Source organism: Panthera tigris, chromosome B1 (genome assembly GCF_018350195.1).
Source record: "Panthera tigris isolate Pti1 chromosome B1, P.tigris_Pti1_mat1.1, whole genome shotgun sequence".
Taxonomy (NCBI): Eukaryota; Metazoa; Chordata; class Mammalia; order Carnivora; family Felidae; genus Panthera; species Panthera tigris.
This window is the reverse complement of record NC_056663.1, coordinates 31747761-31767442: the sequence shown is the minus strand read 5'-3', so window position 1 is coordinate 31767442 and position 19682 is coordinate 31747761. Positions and strand designations below refer to the sequence as shown.

At 44.4% G+C, this 19682-nt stretch overlaps 1 long non-coding RNA gene across 1 annotated transcript; it reads left to right on the top strand.

The window, feature by feature from the left end:
- The first annotated feature begins 779 nt into the window (after positions 1–779).
- LOC122237880 lies at positions 780–18416 on the top strand. The gene is made up of 3 exons (XR_006216598.1): positions 780–892; positions 17808–17940; positions 18101–18416. It is a non-coding gene; the product is annotated as an uncharacterized LOC122237880 (long non-coding RNA).
- Positions 18417–19682: the final 1266 nt, after the last annotated feature.

Here is a 19682-nt window from a genome sequence, read left to right as displayed (position 1 = left end):
ATGCAGCTAGCCAAATGGGGTGTCCAAAACCATAAATACATTAGAGATTCAGAAAAGGGGAGTTCATCTAAGACAGCGTAAGCACAAAAGCCTTCAGCTGGCCAAGCATGAGGGCAGATTTGCCAATTCTCACTCCTGTCTGGAGTGAACTGCCTTGTAATATACATCTTTGCAGCAACTCCCGGCAAGACATGGAATCTCTTTCCCTGCCTCTGAAATCTGAACTTGGCCCGTGACTTGCTTCACCAAAGGAATGAAATGGGAGTGACTTCGTGCCAGTTCTGAGCCCAGACTTCAGGAGACCCACTCTCTTGGAACCCTCTTGCTGCCATGTGCATAAGCCTGTGCTAACCGGCTAGATGGTGAGAAACACATAGTCCAGTTGCCCGCTTTAACCCGGCCAATGGCCAGAACACCCTGCAGCTGACCAAAGGTGCATAAGACAGTCCAGGTGAGACCAGAAGAGCTGTTCATCTGGGCCAAGCTGAAATTGCGGATAAGCAACTGGGGACCTAAATAAGTGTTGTTGTTTTAAGCCTCTCACTTTCAATGTGGTTATCATGTAGATATAAGCACTTTAGAGCATCAGTGTGAGTCTTAGTGTCCTCATCTGTAAAACTGGGATCATAATCTTTTATCCCACAGGCATGTTGAGCCACTAAGCAAATAGGGGGTCTCCAATAAGTGTTGCATCAGAATAAACATCAAAACCTGAAAACAAAAATCATTCGTCCATTGTGCGGGTATCCATCATCTTCCATGCCTTCCCTCTACAGGAAGCACGGCCCCCCTGTGTCAAGCCAGGCGTGCCCTCGGATATTCGGCTGGGGCTGAATTGTGTGAACCCAATTCCTGCCTTCCCGATTACTGAATCTAGTCGGTTCAGCAGCAGGTGAGTGGTGCAGGATTGAACCATTCAGTGCGCAAGCCCAAGCGAGTTTTAAGGATGACAGATCGATCGTTGCTTCCTGAAAACAAATTTAAATTGATGAGACCTTAATGAATTCTTTCTCCCATTCCTGGGGGAGGGGGAGGGTTCAGATAATGCTTTAATCACACTGTGAATGAGAACTGTTTGCCAAGCTCTCTTCTCTCTGAGAAGGCACTGGATTTCCCCTGCTGAAGAATTGTGTGCTTGTTCGGTGAGAGCAGTTTCAGGGGCTGATAAAAACTGTCTGCTTCCACTTTAGCTGTCAAGGACTCGCTCTTCAACTTCTATATAATATATAAGAGCGTGCCATGGAGCAGGTGGAGCATGGGGAGAGAAAATGTAGAGTGAACTGCAAATACCTGTTTTAAATCAGGTACTCGGGGTAGGCAGCTTGCCAGTCAGTGGTAGCCTCTGAGGCGGAGAGAGCAGTTGTGGGTCCAAAAGATGAGGGAGTCCAAGAAAATCTGAAGAAGTACATAATGTATCTCTGATACGCCATTCGTATGCTGAAGTCCACTCGTGCTGGCTCACTAGAACCAATCATCCACACTCCTTCCCAACTCGTTCAGCGTTGAACAACTTGTTCAGCATTGTCATGTGGGGAACTTGAGATCAGTCGTGATGAGAGTATTTACACCATGGAAACCGGCAAACCCTTTTTTGTAAAGAAGTAAGAGCTGTTAAGCATTTCTTTGCATCCCACTGAGTGGACCCTACCTCCTAGGAGATGAGCAGTTGTTTGCTCCTTAATAATAAGCATAAGCTTGCGGGGGGGCGGGGGGGGGTGCAAATTCAGTGTAGCCCTTACAGGGAAGGATCATTATGGCAAAGTTTCAAGGAACAGTTCTTTGGAAGAAGGGCTCTTAAGAGAGGAACCAGGCCAAATTTGCGTAATGGAGAAGAAAGAGAGAAGAAAGAGAGTGAGAGGGGTGATTGCACGGGCAAGGCATGCCCATCGGGCTGACATGATGTTACAGAAAACCTCCAGTGAGTGAACACGAAACTGACACCCAATTCGGTTTCTCAAAGGTGGGATGGGATGCTTTCCAAAATTGAACTAAAATTATCTTGTCTTTCACGCCCCCACCGAAATCATTCCCAGCTCTCTGAAAGCTTTGCAAGCCTTGATGAACATGGTCCACATGTATCTTTAGGAATAGAATGTGGGCTCAGCATCTGTTTTATTGGAGTTCTCTGAATTTTTCTCCATGGAAACACAAGCTGGTAAATAGAAACTAGAAAGCCGAACGTCTGTGTTCTTTTTCCATCGCTGTTAACTGCTTTGCTTGATAACATCAGGCACGTTATCTCAATGCTCAATTTCCCCACTTTAAAATTACTTCACTCATTGGTAGATAAAGATGAACAATATCATCTTTGGGAACTATTCCAAGCTTTTTAAAGAAAGGCATAAACAATTATATGCTTATGAGAAATGGAATCATCTTATTTTTATTCCAAATACGAATATAAACATACTCAAAAAGCTCAAGAGGGAGATAAATCCCTATTAAATATTTCTGTTGTCAGGGAAGCCTTTTTCTCTCCAAGGACTCCTCCTCCAGGCCATGAATTTGCAAAAGGGATTCCCGCACCAGACGGGGGTTCCTCTGGCCTCCCATCACTGGTTCAGAATACCGGGGGGGCCAGCAAAAGAAATATAGGGAGTGGAGGAAATGTCCCATTGGGATGCCATTGTCCTGTTGGGCATGACATTCACCGTCTCAAATCCTCTCACCTCCCCGGCACCGTCCTCCTTCTGTGACACTCCAGCCCCGGACGGGCCCGGCAATTAGCTTTGTTTCAACCCACACCTTTAAATTCTCGGTCACTGACATCAAAAGGATGTTCAGGATCCGCTCGACCAGGTTATGACGCTTTTCTAATGTGAGTTTTATCCCCCCTCCCCACAGAAACTAGTTCATATCTTCTCCACAGCTTCCTTCATCCTCGGTCCTTGACCGTCTGAGCTCAGGCTGCAACAGAAAAAATACCATCATCCGGCTGACTCAAACAACAAACATTTATTTCTACAGTTCTGGAGGCTGGAGGTCTATGGCCAAGACGCTGGTAGATGGGAGTCTGGTGGGAGTCCTTTTTCTGGTTTGTAGACCAACACCTTCTAGCTGTGTCCTCACACAGTGGCGAAAGTCAAAGGAAGCACGCTCTCCCATCTCTTTCTCTGTGGGCACTAATCCCTTTATGAGGGCTCCGCCTTCAAGACCTAATTATCTCCCAAAGGCTCCACCTCCGAAGACTGTCACCTTGGGAGTTAAGCTCCAACTTATGAATTTGGGCTGAGGGGACACACACCATCAGCCCATAGTGCCAGCCTTGCCCTACTCCTAATATGCAACATATAAGTCACCAGACAAAACTTTCCTCATTTTCCCTTCTCCTCCCAAAAACCAACACCTCCAGTTGGTCGTCAATCCCCTCTTCTCTCATTTTTTCAGAGACTCCAAACCATTGTTTATCACATCTCTTTCTTTAATCTTCCATCTCTTGTCTTGACTTGCTTAATTCTGTGAAGATTCTAAGATGTGCTAGTAATAAATATCTGGTAACTTTTTATGTGTGTGAGTGTGTGCGTGTGGGTGTGTGTGTGGAGGGAGGAAGGGAAGACGAGAGAGAGAGAGAGAGAGAGAGAGAAAGCACATGTGGCAAAATATTAAAAGTTGACAAGTCTGTCAAATAAAATGGTCAAGTCACTTACAGGGGAGAGAAATCAGGCTGGCCTCAGAGTTCTCTACAGCTACAGTCAAGGTCAGAAGATTGGGGTGCAGTATTTAAAAGATCTTCAAGGAAAAAAAAAAGCTGTTACCCAAGGATTTTATATCCAGCCAAATTATCTTTCAACTCTAAAGATTGCAGATGGTCCTGAACATAAGAGAATTCAGGAAATATCAATTCTATGAATCTGTTTTTGGGGAAACTACCAAGAGATGCTCAACTAAGAGATAATTGGGAAAATTATGGAAAAAAAAAAAAGATTGGCAACCAAGCTTAAATACATCATTGTAGATTAAAACTCAATTTCTGCACATTGGATCATTGAAAAGGATGTAAAATTGTGTGTTCTGTTGATACGTAAAGTATGCCATTAACAGACATTGGTGAAGGAAAAGAGAAAGTTAAGTGAGAGGTAGCATAAGTTTAGTGGTTTCTACGTCTGTAACAACAGGAAGCCAAAACACATTCCTTGGGGCGCCTGAGTAGCTCAGTCAGAAAAGCATGTGATTCTTGATCTCGGGGTCATAAGTTCAAGCCCCATGTCGGGTGTAGAGATTACTAAAAAAAATAAACTTAAAAAAAGAACATTCCTCAAAGATGACAAACCAGCTAATAAAAGAAACGTTTAAAAAATATACACAAAAGATGTTGTCAAATCTGGGTGAAGAGTATTGAGAGTTTCGTGCCATTCTTTTAACTTTTCTTGAGATTTCAGATTATTTCAAATGCCATTTCTTCAGAAAGGTCTTCTCAAACGATCATATCTAAAGCAGTTACCTAATATTTTCTCTCCTAGCAAGCTGTCGAACCACCCGTATCTCATAATTCTAGAGCTACAGCAGCCATCTCGGCTATGTTTGTTTAACCGATGACACAGACACGGTGACATCCATCTGAAAGGTTGGTGGGAGTGGACCCAGGGCCAAGACTAGGGAAAGGCAAGTGAGGCACTCACCTTGGGTGCATAATTTACAGGAGCAACCAACACCTCAAAAATCAAGATAAATGATGTTTTAATATGGCAAAAAGTCAAACTTCATGCAAAAATCTGTGATGAACAAAATATCATAATTTTTTTTTTAATTTTTTATTTTACTTTTGAGAGAGAGACAGAGCATGAGCAGAGGAGGGGCAGAGAGAGTGGGAGACACGGAATCTGAAGCAGGCTCCAGGTTCTGAGCTGTCAGCCCAGAACTCACGAGCCATGAGATCATGACTGAGCCGAAGTCGGACGCTTAATTGACTGAGCCACCCAGGTGCCCCAAAATATCGTAATTTTAGATGAAGACAAGATCCAGACCTGTGACTTTCATGACTCTGCCTCACTCACCTTACCTTAATCCTGATGTTGGTCCCAACAAATCTTTATTTATAAAACCAGGCAGCTGGCCTATGGGCCATAACTTACCATTATTAAAAATATATATCAATCCCAATTACTAAGCTTTTAGTAACCCCTTAAATTCTGCCTCGTCTTAGTCCCAGCCCTGGGAGACCCCTCTACTGCTAAAAAGCATCCAGGAATTGGGTAGACGTTCACGTATTTGTTCGAAGATCATGGGCTAGCCTTGGAGAGGAGGGACAGTTCTGAACTCAGCACAGATGGTGGCTGTCTGTCTGCCTGTCGCTCAAACTGTTGCTTGTCCTGGTTGATTTAAGGACCCCACGTATACTTTGTGAGCTGCGTATCTTCTGCATATTCATGTATTACGCTTCATTGAAACTATTTGTAGTCTGTGTGCTCCTTGAAGACGATTATGTCTTTTATCTCGAACTCTAGAGCCTGAGCTCTAGTAGATGTAACAGGGTGCCTGGGGATTCAGAATCGAGCATTCTTATGTATGTCTAACGAGGGTGATGATGGCAAGGAAACCCTCAGAGGTGTCACAGGGAGGAGAATCTGAACTGGTGGCCTGGACCTGAATTCCCGGGGGTGAACTTCCTGGAAGGGGCAGCTAATGCGATGAAGTTGACCTCCTTGTCATCAAGGCCCTGCTTTATTAGGAATAATGCCTAAGTACGTAAGTGTTCGTTTAACGAGTTCTTAAGTTGGAGTCCAAAGTTGGGACAAACCAGAGATGCCTCAAGAGGGAGAAGATGTTCTTCCTGATAAGCAGGGCCCATGGGATCTTGCATGATTAACTGGAAAGCAGAAGAGATGTGATCACATGTGCACACCCAAGCTGCTAACCAGGCCACACTGGCTTCAGCAGATACTCGATAAAAGTGTGATCAATGGGGGCGCCTGGGTGGCTCTGTCGGTTGAGCATCCAACTTCGGCTCAGGTCATGATCTCACGGTCCGTGAGTTCGAGCCCCGTGTCGGGCTCTGTGCTATCAGCTCAGAGCCTGGAGCCTGTTTCGGATTCTGTGTCTCCCTCTCTCTCTGCCCCTCCACTGTTCATGCTCTGCCTCTCTCTGTCTCAAAAATAAATACACCTTAAAAAAAATTTTTTTTTTTAAAATGTGATCAATGAAGGGGAGTCGTAATCTCTTCTGCCCCAGTGGCTGGGCCCACCTTTTACCCTACAGGATACCAGTTAATCAGAGAACGGGCTGGATAATGAGAAAGGAAGGAGAAGGTCGCTAGGAACTGTGATAATTACATTTACCAGCTACTCGATTCTTTTAGATAAAAAGTTTCTGTCTTTTTCAGGAGAGACTATATTTGCACACCATCTTCCCTCAAGTCAGCAAATATTTCTCGTGCACTCGTGCACAGTACACCTTTCCTCCAAAACAATTTGCCCATTAAAGCGTTCGGAATTCATCCTCCGTCGGCTTCATTACTATGCAGGATGACTCATAGATCCGCCTCCCTCTGCAGTATCGAGTAAAGAGGCTACAGTAGAATAGACACCACATATTTGAATATCCAGATTTTCTTCCTTATTTAGACGCACAAAGATCCCTTCACACGCAGTAATACTTCTGGAACCATAAATAAGCAAGATCTAAGTAGGGCAGGTCCACGTTTTATGAAGTCATAAGCCCGTACAATTTAGGGGGCCTACTTTCAGAGAAAAAAAAGATAAAATTGGATATGAAAATGAATATTTAATCAAAATGAGAAAATGAATCATAACAAATCGCCATTTTTAAAAGCTGGTACATCTAGAAAAGCTGGCCAAAAAAATAGCCCAGAGAAAGCAAGAGGATGTTTTTGTCAATTTGCTGCCTAATATCCCTCTGTAATACGGTTTTCTTATATTTTCTTACTGCATTATCTTTGATCATTTATTAACCTGGGGATTATTTTGTAATATAATTTATAGAGATAATAGAAAGATAAACCCATTTTTTTTTCTAGCTTGGTTCTTGGAAATTTGGTTTTTTATTATTGATAATTCCAATTTCTAGAGTTGTCATCAAATTTAAAAAGTCCTTTATCAAATTCCTTTCATATGAGCTGTAGAAGTTGGAAGAATTATCTATAGACTGAATTTTGACCCAGCATTTCAAGGCTTGTTTCTCGCCACTCTCCTCCTGCTTCTGGAGCTCGGTGCGGTGGGACACGTCTGTACCGTGAAAAGTCTTCTAACCCCACGCTTTTATGTCCTGATGGCCAGCAGTAACTGAGTAGACATGGAAGTGACTGTGACCAATATAAATCTATCCCATTAAACTCAGATTAAACTCATCCAATCAATTTTCCCTTAATTGGATCCCCAAAATGCCCATGGCCATCCCAACACCATCAACATGAAGTGAATGTGGCGGAGAGCAAGACCAAGGCCATGGATAGCAGCCCTAGTCAACTATGGCTAAAATGTCTTAATTTTGGAAGTTTCCTAACATGTACGTCCACGGGAACACATTGCCAGGTCCCCCAATAGGATCTTGGAAGGGGACTGAGCAAGTGAGAGGGCCCGAGGCTTAAGATTCATTGGCTTGACTGTAAATCTTCCTCTGTCAGCCCGTACCCTTTCCCCAGATCTAGGGGTTCTGTTGTGTTCTTAAGGCTCTCTTGCTGCCAATTGGACCCACATTCAAGATCTCCACCATCCTTGTTTCTCCCATATCCCTGGCCAGTTTCTGCAAAGGAGACTTCTGCTTTGTGCCAGCTCTCTATCTTATTCTTGACAGTCTTGAGTGCTCACCAATAACCCCAGCATGATGGTGGGTCCGCCCTGTTGGTCCAGGATGATCACGACCTCCCTGCTGGACTCTGGGAACCAGAGACTAGAGAACCAGAGAACTAGACTCTCCCCTCAGGTTACACTTGGAATACTTGATTATGACTTGGTTGTCTCTTGTCAGAAATGCTTTAAAATGCTGTTTGAGTCCAAGAGAAGCATGCCCAGGAGCACCTGGGTGGCTCAGTCGGGTAAGCATCTGACTCTTGGTTTTGGTTCAAGCCATGATTTCATGGTTCATGGGTTCAAGCCCTGCACTGGGCTCTGCGCTGACAGCACAGAGTCTGCTTGGGATTCTCCTCTCTCTGTCTCTCTGTCTCTGTCTCTGTCTCTGTCTGTCTCTCTCTCTCTCTGTCTCAGAAATAAATAAATAAAAATTTAAAAAAAGAGAGAGAAGCATGCCCATACTCTTTGTACTCTGGGCTCTGTACCTTGGACTCAGGTCCTTGGAGCTAAATCCTCAGATATCCTCAATCATATATTCTGTTCCTGGCTTAACTTATGAGCCAGTCATAACGATGATGCAGAATTGGTTTTGGTAATCTCAGCCCTACTCCACTTCCCACTGTCCTTAGGAAAGAATTAACTTAAGTCACCTCTCCCTCCTTCTACCCACTTGCAACTTTGCTTCCAACGTACTTTACTTTCCTTTCCAGTAGACCCATTATCTCAAAAGGTCTCTAATTATGATACTGAACATATTAATGACATTCAACTCATATCTGGGGTGGGGCGGGGGGGTGGTGGCTCAGTCGATTGAGTGTCCAACTCTTAATTTTGGCTCAGGTCATGATCCCAGGGTCACGGGATAGAGCCCTGTGTCAGGCTCTGCTCTGAGTGTGGACCCTGCTAAAGAGTCTCTCTCTCTCTCTCTCTCTCTCTCTCTCTCTCTCTCTCTCTTTCTCCCTCTCCCCTGCCCCCCCCCCGCTCTAAAAACAAAACCAGCCAAACAAACAAAACAAAAACCTCATGTCTTCTCAAATTCTTTATAATACACAAACTTTTGACTTCTTGAAACTCTTTCCTGTGGTTTCCACACCACCTGTGTCCTCACCTACCCCTCTTATTTCCCTATCGTCTTCCCTAGTTTCTTTCCCTCACTGTTGCTTGCATTTAGACCTTCTCCATTGATTTGCTTCTTGGTCCTCTTCTTCCAAACCATTTCGCTTTGCTTCAACTACAAACCCTAGAGATGACTTAAACCTGCATCGCTGGCTCCGGTATTTCTTCCAAATTCCAGACTGGTATTTTCCAATGGACTTTTAGACATCTCACATGCGTGTCCTGCCTGGTCTCAAGCTTCACATACCAACACTGATTTCCTAATCTTCACCCATCAAAAGCTCTATCTCCATTAATAGCCTAACCACTCAGTCCGGGCTAGAAATCTCTCGTTCTCTCCCTCCTTCCTTCAACAAACATGTTAGAACAGATCATTGTGGGGTCCGGCTCCACCATAGCTCAAACCCACCCCTGTCCATCCATTCTCTGTGGCCATCTCCCCCAGCCAAGGAGCCTTTTCTGCAGATGGCCACTGTGGTCCCCTACCTGATGTTCCTGTCTCCAAGTGTTCCCCAGTCCGATTTTTCCTGCACACTGCTGACTTTCATTCTTCTGCAACACAGAGTAGTCCGTGTCAGTTTCCTTTCAAAAACACCTTCACGCTCAACAAAGAAAGTTCAGGCTCCTGGGTGTGACCTTGAAGATCTCCGTAATATGCCCTCGATCTAACCTCCCTGCCTATCTCCTACCTAAGTCCCGTGCACTTCAAGCTCCAGCCACCTAATCACACGGGCCCTCCCCAAGCCTTGCGCATGTTGTTCTGTCAGCGCGATGCTCTCCTCTCCTCCAAAATCACCGTCTTTCCCTTTAAGCCTGCCATCTTCTTAACTCGAGAGAATCCTCCTCTCCTCAGGGCCATGGCATTGGTCTGGAATGATGACAGTCAGGAGGGCTGTTGTATGGTTTGCGTCTATGGAGATGGAGACCTGTCTTCCCCGTTGAGCCGTGAGTTTTCCAAAAGCAAGCAGCGAGCCTTCTTCCTACTTGTTTTTCTCCATTCTTGGCACCGCGCCTCTGCTCGGTAAACTGAAGGTTGTTGTGGAGGCTGTGGTATAAATTCCTCAGGGACAGCGTGACTCACTATGGCATGGCCACGCTGCTCCATAGGAAGGACACTGAGTTTGCCATCAAAGAGACCCAGATTCCAAACCCAGTTACATCATTCATTAACAGCACAACTGGGAGCAAATCCCTTGCCTCCTTCTGGCCAGTTCCCTCACCAGTAAAAATGGGATAATCATAACTTTACAAAGCTTAAATGTCACAGGTGCAGGAGTGTTTGGGCCTAGAAGACTCACAAATATTGATTGGACCTCATCCTGAAGTCCCTGCCAATCCCGCCTCGACTTTTTGTTTTCGTTTTCCTTTTCTTTTGTTCTCTTTCCTTCTTTTTCTTTCTTTTTCTTTCTTCTTCCTTCCTTTTCTTTCTTTCTTTCTTTCTTTCCTTCTTTTTCTTTCTTTCTTTTTTTTTCTTTTTCTTTCTTCTTCCTTCCTTTTCTTTCTTTCTTTCTTTCTTTTTCTTTTTCTTTCTTCTTCCTTCCTTCCTTTCTTTCCTTTCTTTCTTTCTTTCTTTCTTCTTCCTTCCTTTTCTTTCTTTCTTTCTTTCTTTCTTTTTCTTTCTTTTTCTTTCTTTTTCTTTCTTCTTCCTTCCTTTCTTTTCTTTCTTTCTTTCTTTCTTTCTTCTTCCTTCCTTCCTTTCTTTCCTTTCTTTCTTTCCTTCCTTTTCTTTCTTTTTCTTTCTTCTTCCTTCCTTTCTTTCTTTTCTTTTCTTTTCTTTCTTTCTTTCTTTCTTCTTTCCTTCCTTTCTTTTCTTTCTTTCTTTCTTTCTTTTTTAGGTTAATGTTTATTTATTTTTGAGAGAGAGAGAAAGCGTGTGTGTGAGCAGGGGAGGGACAGAGAGAGAGGGGGACAGAGGGTCCAAAGCTGGCCCTGTGCTGACAGCAGACAACCCACTGTGGGGCTTGAACTCACGAACCGTGAGGTCGTGACCGGAGCCGAAGTTGGACCCTCAACTGAAGGAGCCACCTAGGAGCCCCTGTTTTTTTCCTTTTTAACCCAGGAGACATATCACGTTCCAAAAATGTGTTTTGGAATGAAAACACTTCAAAAATCTTTTCCTCTTTTTTTTTTTTTTTTTTTTTTTTTTTAATTCACAGGGAGGGAATAAAACTCGTGGCTAACACAGGAAAGTGATGAGGGTCATAAAACCCTTATTGTGGTGCTTACCACATTACATTACAATAATTTATTGGCTGTGTGTCCCCTGTGAGCTCGTCAAGGAAAGGGACTGTGACCTTTTATCCCAGCAACCAGCACAATGCCGAGCGTGGAGAAGGCTTTCGGTTTACATTTATCATCTACTTGGAGAGCAACTTCACAATCTTTCCCAGATACAGCCTCGCATGCCTCTTGACCTAAATATTCCACTCCTAGAGTTTATTTCACACGTAAACTCACACAAGCGTACAAGCGGATGAATCTCCAAACATGAGGGTTGTGGTCTTGTTCATAGTAACAAACCAAGCGAACAAACAAAAAAAATCCCTCAAACGTCCAATGTTAGAGGTCTGGTTAAATAAATAACGCACATGCACATCAAGGAACGCTATGTAACATTAAAAACTATGAAGTAGATCTCTAGGCACTGGTGTGAAAAGGTGTCCAATGTATGTTGTTAAATGAAAAAAGCTTCTGCATAGTGCAAACATATACGCTCACGCCCACAACACGCGCATATACACACGTAGGCCTGTATGCAGAAGAACAGCTTCTTCAAGGTCATACAGGAAACTGTATATAGTGGTAGTCTCTAGGGCTGCCTGGGTGGCTCAGTCGGCTGGGTGTCCGACTGGGCTCAGGTCACGATCTCACAGTTCGTGAGTTCGAGCCCCGCGTCGGGCTCTGTGTTGACAGCTTGGAGCCTGGAGCCTGCTTCAAATTCTGTGTCTTCCTCTCTCTCTGCCCTTCCTCTGCTCGCACTCTGTCTCTCTCTGTCTCTCAAAAATAATGCATAAACATTTTTTAAAAAAATTATAGTGGTAGTCTTTACAGAACAGGACTAAGGAATTAGGAGAAAGAGGAAGACTTTTCAGGCTCACTGTTTACCCTCCGAAACAATGTCAACTTTTCATCAGCAGCAGGAACGAATTAAATGTTTTGATAATAAACAAATAAGTGTCTGTTGAACAATTCTACTTTGACCTTGTCTGGGTAGAATTTGATTATTAATTTTCATCAGCGGGATACAGAAAGTGATACGCATAAACTCCTTTCTTTTCCCTTGACGTGAGTTCAAAGACCGTAGGCGCAATTTCCGGGACATTCGGTTGCAAAGCTGGCGTCTCTGGTGGTTTATCAATGTCACTAAGAGCACCAGATGCATTTATAATCCCACCCCTAAGAGTCAACTGTGGCTTGTTCTCTGTGATCAATTACCAGCCCCTTCTTACTCTCTTAGCGAAAAACACATCCTCCCCAGGACAAAAGGGAGAGTGGAGAAAATCAGCTTGCCGATTGTCTGTGCAGGCTTCACGCTCTTTCCCTGGAAGCCATGTGGCTGCCTTAACAGTTGTCCCAAAGCTGGCACTGCATAAGGGAGAGGCATCTTTAGCAGCAAGTGGTGGTGATTAATGTTAAGCTGTCATGGAAAATGTTTTTGCACTTTAATGTCAGAGAACTGAATTATTATTATAGGTCTGATGTTCCCTCGGCAAAGCTGTGTGTTTGCTCCCCGCCGCCCCCCCCCCCATACAAAATGAACACAGAAAGCTTTCTGGTTGGCTCCCAGGAGCATCTTTTGGAGAAAAGACAAAAGGAATGCCGCCAAGCCAGCCAAGGCCCCTTGGGGCCCTGATGGGAGCATCAGACCCTCCCCCCACCTGCCTGCCCCAGGCTGGAGGAAGCCCTAATAAGCCCCTCTGCCCGCATGGATCCCAGCTTGCCTGCTTGAGCCATTTGGAACCCCAAGAGGGTGGTGGACACCCCGGAGGAGAAAAGGATAGAGAAAGTCCAGATTTGGTACGGGGAAGAGAAGTTGCTGAATGCAGAAACAGGTGGAGGGGAGCATGGGGGCCAAGGTCAAGCCATACGCAGAGGTCTTTCAGATCCACGCCATCTGGATCTGAGTCAGACACAAAGCGTCACCCACTGGCATGCCTACGAACCCCTCCTCACTCCCCCCAAGCAGAGGAGGAGGAAAGGGGCGCAAAAACTGACTGACTTTTGCATTGCAATAAAATATTTATTTCTTGCATAATCTGCCAGCAAATTAGATCAAAGAGCTGTCAGTTTAAAATCATGCAATTCATTAAGGGAACAAACTTAAAATATACTTAGTCTAAAATAACATTTACCAAGAGGCAGGATTGATGTACGTAGCTAGAACAGATCTAGGAACTAGAAGAGAGTACCAAAAAATGGAACGTTGACTTTCTGGCACCGTATCAACTCTTTTCAAAAACGGAAGGTCAGCGTATTAATAATAACAACTACTATTTATTGAGATCCTACCCTGTGCCAGGCCAGGCGCTTTACAAAGTTTTTATCTGTAACCTACCACATGGAAAATGTAGTTATTCTCATTTTTCAGATGAGAGATCGGAGAGTCAGGAACTTGCTGAAAAGCACACAGCAAGTCAATGGTGGATTGCCACGCTGTCTGTCTGCCTGGCTGTCTGTCCACCGAACCAGACTGCTTCCCAATACGTGCTATCAAAAGGGTACACATTGGGGCGCCTGGGTGGCTCAGTCGGTTGGGCGTCTGACTTCGACTCAGGCCATGATCTCGCAGTCTGTGAGTTCAAGCCCCATGTCGGGCTCTACGCTGACAGCTCAGAGCCTGGAGCCTGCTTCAGATTCTGTCTCTATCTCTCTCTGCCCCTCCCCTACTCTCACTGTGTGTCTCTCTCTCTCTCAAAAATAACATAAAAACATTTAAAAATTTTTAAAAAAAAGGGATACACATTATGGCTAAACAGTCTACATTTTAAGCTAATCTTTCATCCAAATATTTGTTTTCATTGCATCTTATTCAACCCTTGACAGAAGGTAGGTCCTAACTTCAGCTTAAAAATATGGTCCTTAGGGTGCCTGGGTGGCTCAGTCAGTTAAGTGTTCAACTCTTGATTTCGGCTCAGGTCATGGTCTCATGGTTCCTGGGTTCAAGCCCCGTGTCGGGCTCTGCACTGACAGTGCTTGGGATTCTCTTTCTCTCCCTCTCTCTCTGCCCTCGCCCAAATAAATAAATAAACTTTTTTAAAAAAATGGTCCTTGAAGCTATTCGAATACTGACCATGATAAAACAATAGGAGAAACTGACCTGGGGCCTTTGACTCAAGAAATATTGCTATATTTCATGTTTGAGTCTGCTGGAAGGGGGCTGCAAGCCAATCTTGCATATATTATATGCTTCAGTATCTATAGCTGTATTCTTGTCCACTGGGTTAATAGCTACCTCGCGAGGTGGTAAGAGAAGAAAATAACGTATCGGGTCAACTCTGGATTCGCTCTCTCCTCTGGGCTCCAGAATAGTATAACCAAAGCCATTTAGATGCCCCATAGGTACCTCCAATTAATTCATCACCTCTGGAAGTGAACACAGCATTTCCCTCCAAACTAACTCTTCCTGGTTTTCCGGTGAAGATCCTTCAGAGGGGGAGCAAACAGTTTGCTCCAGCCACGCGAGGGCCCCAGGGAGTAACTGGGGTGATAACTCCTAACTTCCCATCCCCCACATCAGATACTCACCAGGTCAGGTCACTTTTGTTCCTTAACGTCTCGGATGTGTCCGCTCCCCTCTGTGCGTACGACTGCAGCCTTAGTTCAAGGTACCATATGTCTCTCTCACTACTGCAACCCCCTCCTGACTGGCTCCAATCTTTCCCGCCTTGCCCTATCCCAACGACCTTCCATATTGATTCCAGAGAAAATGTTCTAAAGAGCAAATCTAATAATGACACTTTTCTGCTTAAAATCAAGTGACCTCCCTCTGAGCCCCCAGATTTTTTTAACACCTTCATTGAGATATAATTGACATATCATACAATTTACCCACTTCAACTGTTTAGTTCCATGGTTTTAAGATATTATGAGAGCCGTACGTCCATCAACACGAGCAATCTTAGAATATCTTCATTAAGTAAAAGGAAACTCCATACCCATTCACAGTCACTCTCTATTTCTCTCCACCCTCTCTCATCCCTGGCAATAAATGATCTGCTTTCTGTCTCTCTAAACTTGCTGATACTGACATTTTATATAAATGGGACCATACACTATGTGGTCTTTTAGGACTGACTTCTTTCCCTTAGCGTGATGTTTTCCGGGTTCATCCATGTTGTAACCTATATCAGTACTTTGTTCCTTTTTCATGGCTGAATAATATTCCACTGTATGGATATACCACCTCTGTGTATCTATTCATTCATCAGATCACCACCTTTTGACTATTACGAGTAGTGCTCCTTCGAACATTCACATACAAGTGTTCGTATGGATATACATTTTCGTTTCTCTTGGCTAGACATGAGTGAAAGTGCTGGGTCATAGTTAACTTTTTTTGTATTTAACTTTTTAAGAAACTGCCAGGCTGTTTTCTAAAGTAGCTGTACTACCCTCAGATATTTTTAAATCCAAGTTGTTTAATGGGGTTTGCAAAGCCCTTCCTGATTACCTTCCTGGTTACAGCCTACCTTTCCGTCTTCATCTCCGTCTATACCCCAATGCAGCCCGTCTGCTTCAATTACGCCCACTTAGCAATGCTTGAAAACAAATCCTCTGTGTCATTTGGCTTCCGTAAACATTGTTTCCCCATGCTTGGACCACCCCTCTCCAGGCTAATGCCCACTGGTCCTCAGGCCCCAATTTCTGTGACACTTCTCCCCAGAGCCCCCAACAATCCTGGCATCAACCTTTTGCTCTGTCACGCGGGCCCTGAATTTACTATTCCAGCAGCACTTGTCACACGTACTGTCATTGGTGACCTCATTGGTGACCTTGAGACTTTACTAAACGGTAAGCTCCCTGAGGGTAAGGATTATACTCTTTGTCCTTGGCCAAGAACGGTTCCTGGAGTCTTGGAGGTCCCCAATAAATATTTAGTGAGTGTACAAAGCCGCTGACATATAGTAGGTTATCACTCCTCTTCCCTGACGAATTGAGCTGTGGAGTGATGGTCCCCATCTCCCTTCACCCAAAGGAAATCGTTCACCAATCCTCTCGGAGATGCACAATCTAATTTTTAAAATAAAACACTTGTGGTTCCTTCCTAATTCTGTTTTGCTTGGGCTAAGAATAAAATGAGTTGGCATTTCTTGGGTATATATCAACTGACAGTAGAGGGAGCCAAGCCAAGAATGTGTTAGGTAGCTGGTAGGAATCTGTATGTGATTAAAAATAGGCCATGTGTAATAATGAGACATTGAAAATTACTCAAATGACCAACAATTGGGGAATAACCAAATCGATTCTGGTCGTAGACAGATAGATGAATAATACCGCCATTAAAATTGTAAATACGGAAATGTCTGTTTGAAATGATCCTAACAATAAAACCGGAACACCAACTAGAATATACACGTTGGTCACAAGTAGGCAACATTGTGTGTGCGTGAGATGACAACGAACAGAAAAGATCACGTCATAGAACCATACTAACTGTGGGTGTTGTCTGGTGAAATTTAGAATTTTGCTCTTTCAATGTTTCTTAGCTTTTGCCGTAAAGATCTATAACAAATGATTGCCACGTATTGCTCTGAAAGTGTGTGTCACAAATTAAACCTACTGAAGTTCCCTAAGGTAACTAAGGGAAATGTTGAAACTAAGGGAAACTAGTTGAAAATGTTTTGGATGTATATATGATGCATTGCAGCCTTTAATGTAAAAATCTCTATATATGTACATGTTGCATACATATATTGTATACCTACACACACATGTATACGTGTCTTCCCCAGTGCTCATAAAGAAGGCAAAATATTTTCACTCTGTGATTCCTCCTTGCCCCTAGCACCTTTGGGAGTCAAACAAAGCAAGCACTATGGTATCATCCCCTCTTCATCCATTTAACTTTAGACACAAGCCAAAACTGAGATTTGTGGGGCACCTGGGTGGCTCAGTCGGTTAAAGCGTCTGACTTTGGCTCAGGTCGTGATCTCACATCATGAGTTCGAGCCCCGCATTGGGCTCCGTGCTGACAGCTCAGAGCCTGGAGCCTGCTTCCAATTCTACGTCTAACTCTCTCTCTCTCTCTCTCTCTCTCTCTCTCTGCCCCTCCCCTGCCCACATTCTGTTTCTGTCTCTCAAAAATAAATAAACATTTAAAAATGAAAACAAAACACAAAAACTGAGATTTGTAAGATGGCTTGCTCAAGGTTACACAGCGAGAACCAAGACTGGAACCAAGATTGGAAGATCAAGATTGGATCAAGATTGGAACCAAGATCAGAACCAAGATTGGAATCCAGGTGTCTCCACACAGACACAATTCCTTAACTCTGCCCAGAAACTGGAGCTAAAATGCAAGCAGGAAGGGCCCACAAGTACTCAGGATCTGCAGAGTTCTTTACTGAAGCATCTTTGCCCAATATCCTGCCCCAGGAGACGCTCCGGAAGCGTTTGTTCAAAACATCGATGGATCGATGGGTCCATCAATGGGCATGAGTTCAACAGGTCAACACTGCTCAGCAAAAATTGTTTGGTATTCTATGATGTTATTTTCACCAGACCCTCACTAGGACTTCCAACTTTTCCTCTACAAAAATTCCATCTATTCATTTATTCACTCGGCAATTGGTTATTGCTTATTAATTACCAGGCAACTGCTCTGTGCAAGAGGCTGTGTTAGTAGCTTAAGAAGTGATAGGAATAAGGTATTGTTCTCACTTTGATGTATTTATAATCTACTAGAAGAATGCGATTCATATTTTTAAAAAATCCCTAAATTTCCAGGCAAAATCTGAGGTCAAGAGAAGATGACAAACGCTGTTCAGAGAATCCGGAGGAGAGAGATGTGGTGTCTAATTGACAGGATAGAGGCAAACGCCATGGAAACGTGGCATTTCGGCGGGGCCTTGAATGACAGGTACAATTTCAGAAGATGGGCTGGGGGAGGACATTTCAGGAGAAGCAAAGCATTTTCACAAAGACGCGAGGTAAAAAATTCACAAAGGTGAGGATCTAAGAAACAGTTTCCTCAGGGAAATAAATGCTCTTCTGCTAACGTGGGTTCTCTTTTTCCACAGGTGCCTTTGTCTAAAGGTGAAGTGCACGGGTCCCCGGTCACCTCACGTGCCTCACGCAGATGCTGGGTCCCAGCTATGCAGGAACATGCTGTGAGGACTTGTGTGTTCAGTTCCTGTAGAAAGTAGCGTTAGTCCCGGTGTGCAGTGGAGTGTGAAACAAAGGTGCAGAGAGCCCGGGGCCGTTCTCAAGGTCACAGGATGAGTCAGCCGGGTAGAAACCCTAGAACGAGGGCTGTACCTCTCCAAGGGAGGCTGCATAGACATGTGTGCGGGAAAGCACAGTGTGTTCCCACCCCCTGCCCTCTGCGTCCAAGTGGTGCCTTTCTTCCTAGGAGCTCAGCATGTGCTGTAGACATGATTTGCTTCTCTCTCTCTCATGGTTGAAGGAAGGTGAAGGCATATTTACCTTCTTTTCTCAAAGAGACGAACCAAAGTCCACAAGGAATCCTAAGCAGTTTATCTGATACCATGTAATATGTGCTAGAGTTAAGCAGGCTTCGGGCCCAGGAGTCATGTTCCATGTGGTTCCTGGGTTGAGACTGCGGAGCCAGGGGCCGGGCATTCGAAGACCTGACTCGGGATCCCGGCTCTTTGCCCAATATCCTGCCCCAGGAGATGCTCCGGAAGCGTTTGTTCAAAACATCGATGGATTGCCTCCAATTGCCTACATCGATTGCCTACAGTTCCAGCCTGGACAATTGCCCCTCCCCTTTTAGTCTCTTCCTTCATCTGTCAATGGGAATAACACGATGCTTTTGTGTCTGTCTTCAACACACATTTTTAATGCTAAGAAAACACATCTGAAACCGTACCTGCGAATGCATTAAAATTGGTTACTTTGGGGGGCCGGCGCGGGCGTTCAGTCGGCTAAGCGTCCGATGCTTGGTTTCCGCACAGGTCATGATCTCACAGTTTGTGATTTTGAGCCCCCACGTCAGGCTCTATGCTGACCATGTGAACCTGCTTGGAATTTTCTCTCTGCCCCTTCTCCACTCGTGCTCTTTCTTTCCAAATAAGTAGACATTAAAAAAATATCGGTTACTTTGGGGAGGAAAGTGGAAGCGATTGACTTCTATCTGTTCTTGACGTGCTTCTTTTTCATTCGGGATGGCTGACAGTGACCTAGGCAAACCAAGGGATAAAAATAACAGCAATCTCATAAACTACCACACAGAAAAGATCTAGCCCGGTGATTGCCAAATACTGCCTTCTCCATAAAAGTTGGTTTCATGTTTTTTTAATGTTTGATTTTTGAGAGACAGAGAAACAGATCGCAAGAGGGGGAGGGGCAGAGAGAGAGGGAGACACAGAATCCGAAGCGGGCTCCAGGCTCGGAGCTGCCAGCACAGAGCCCCACGCGGGGCTCAAACTCATGGACCGTGAGATCATGACCTGAACCGAAGTCAGACGCTTAAGTGACTGAGCCACCCAGACGCCCCTCATCTTTTGAAAATGAGTCAGTATGCTTTGTGGTGACGAAGAGGTGGAATGTGAGACAGAAAAAAAACAAAGAACAATAGAAGAGTAACACAAAGTTTCTAATCAAGGGCTAAATTCCTTGAGAGATCATGAATGGAGAGGA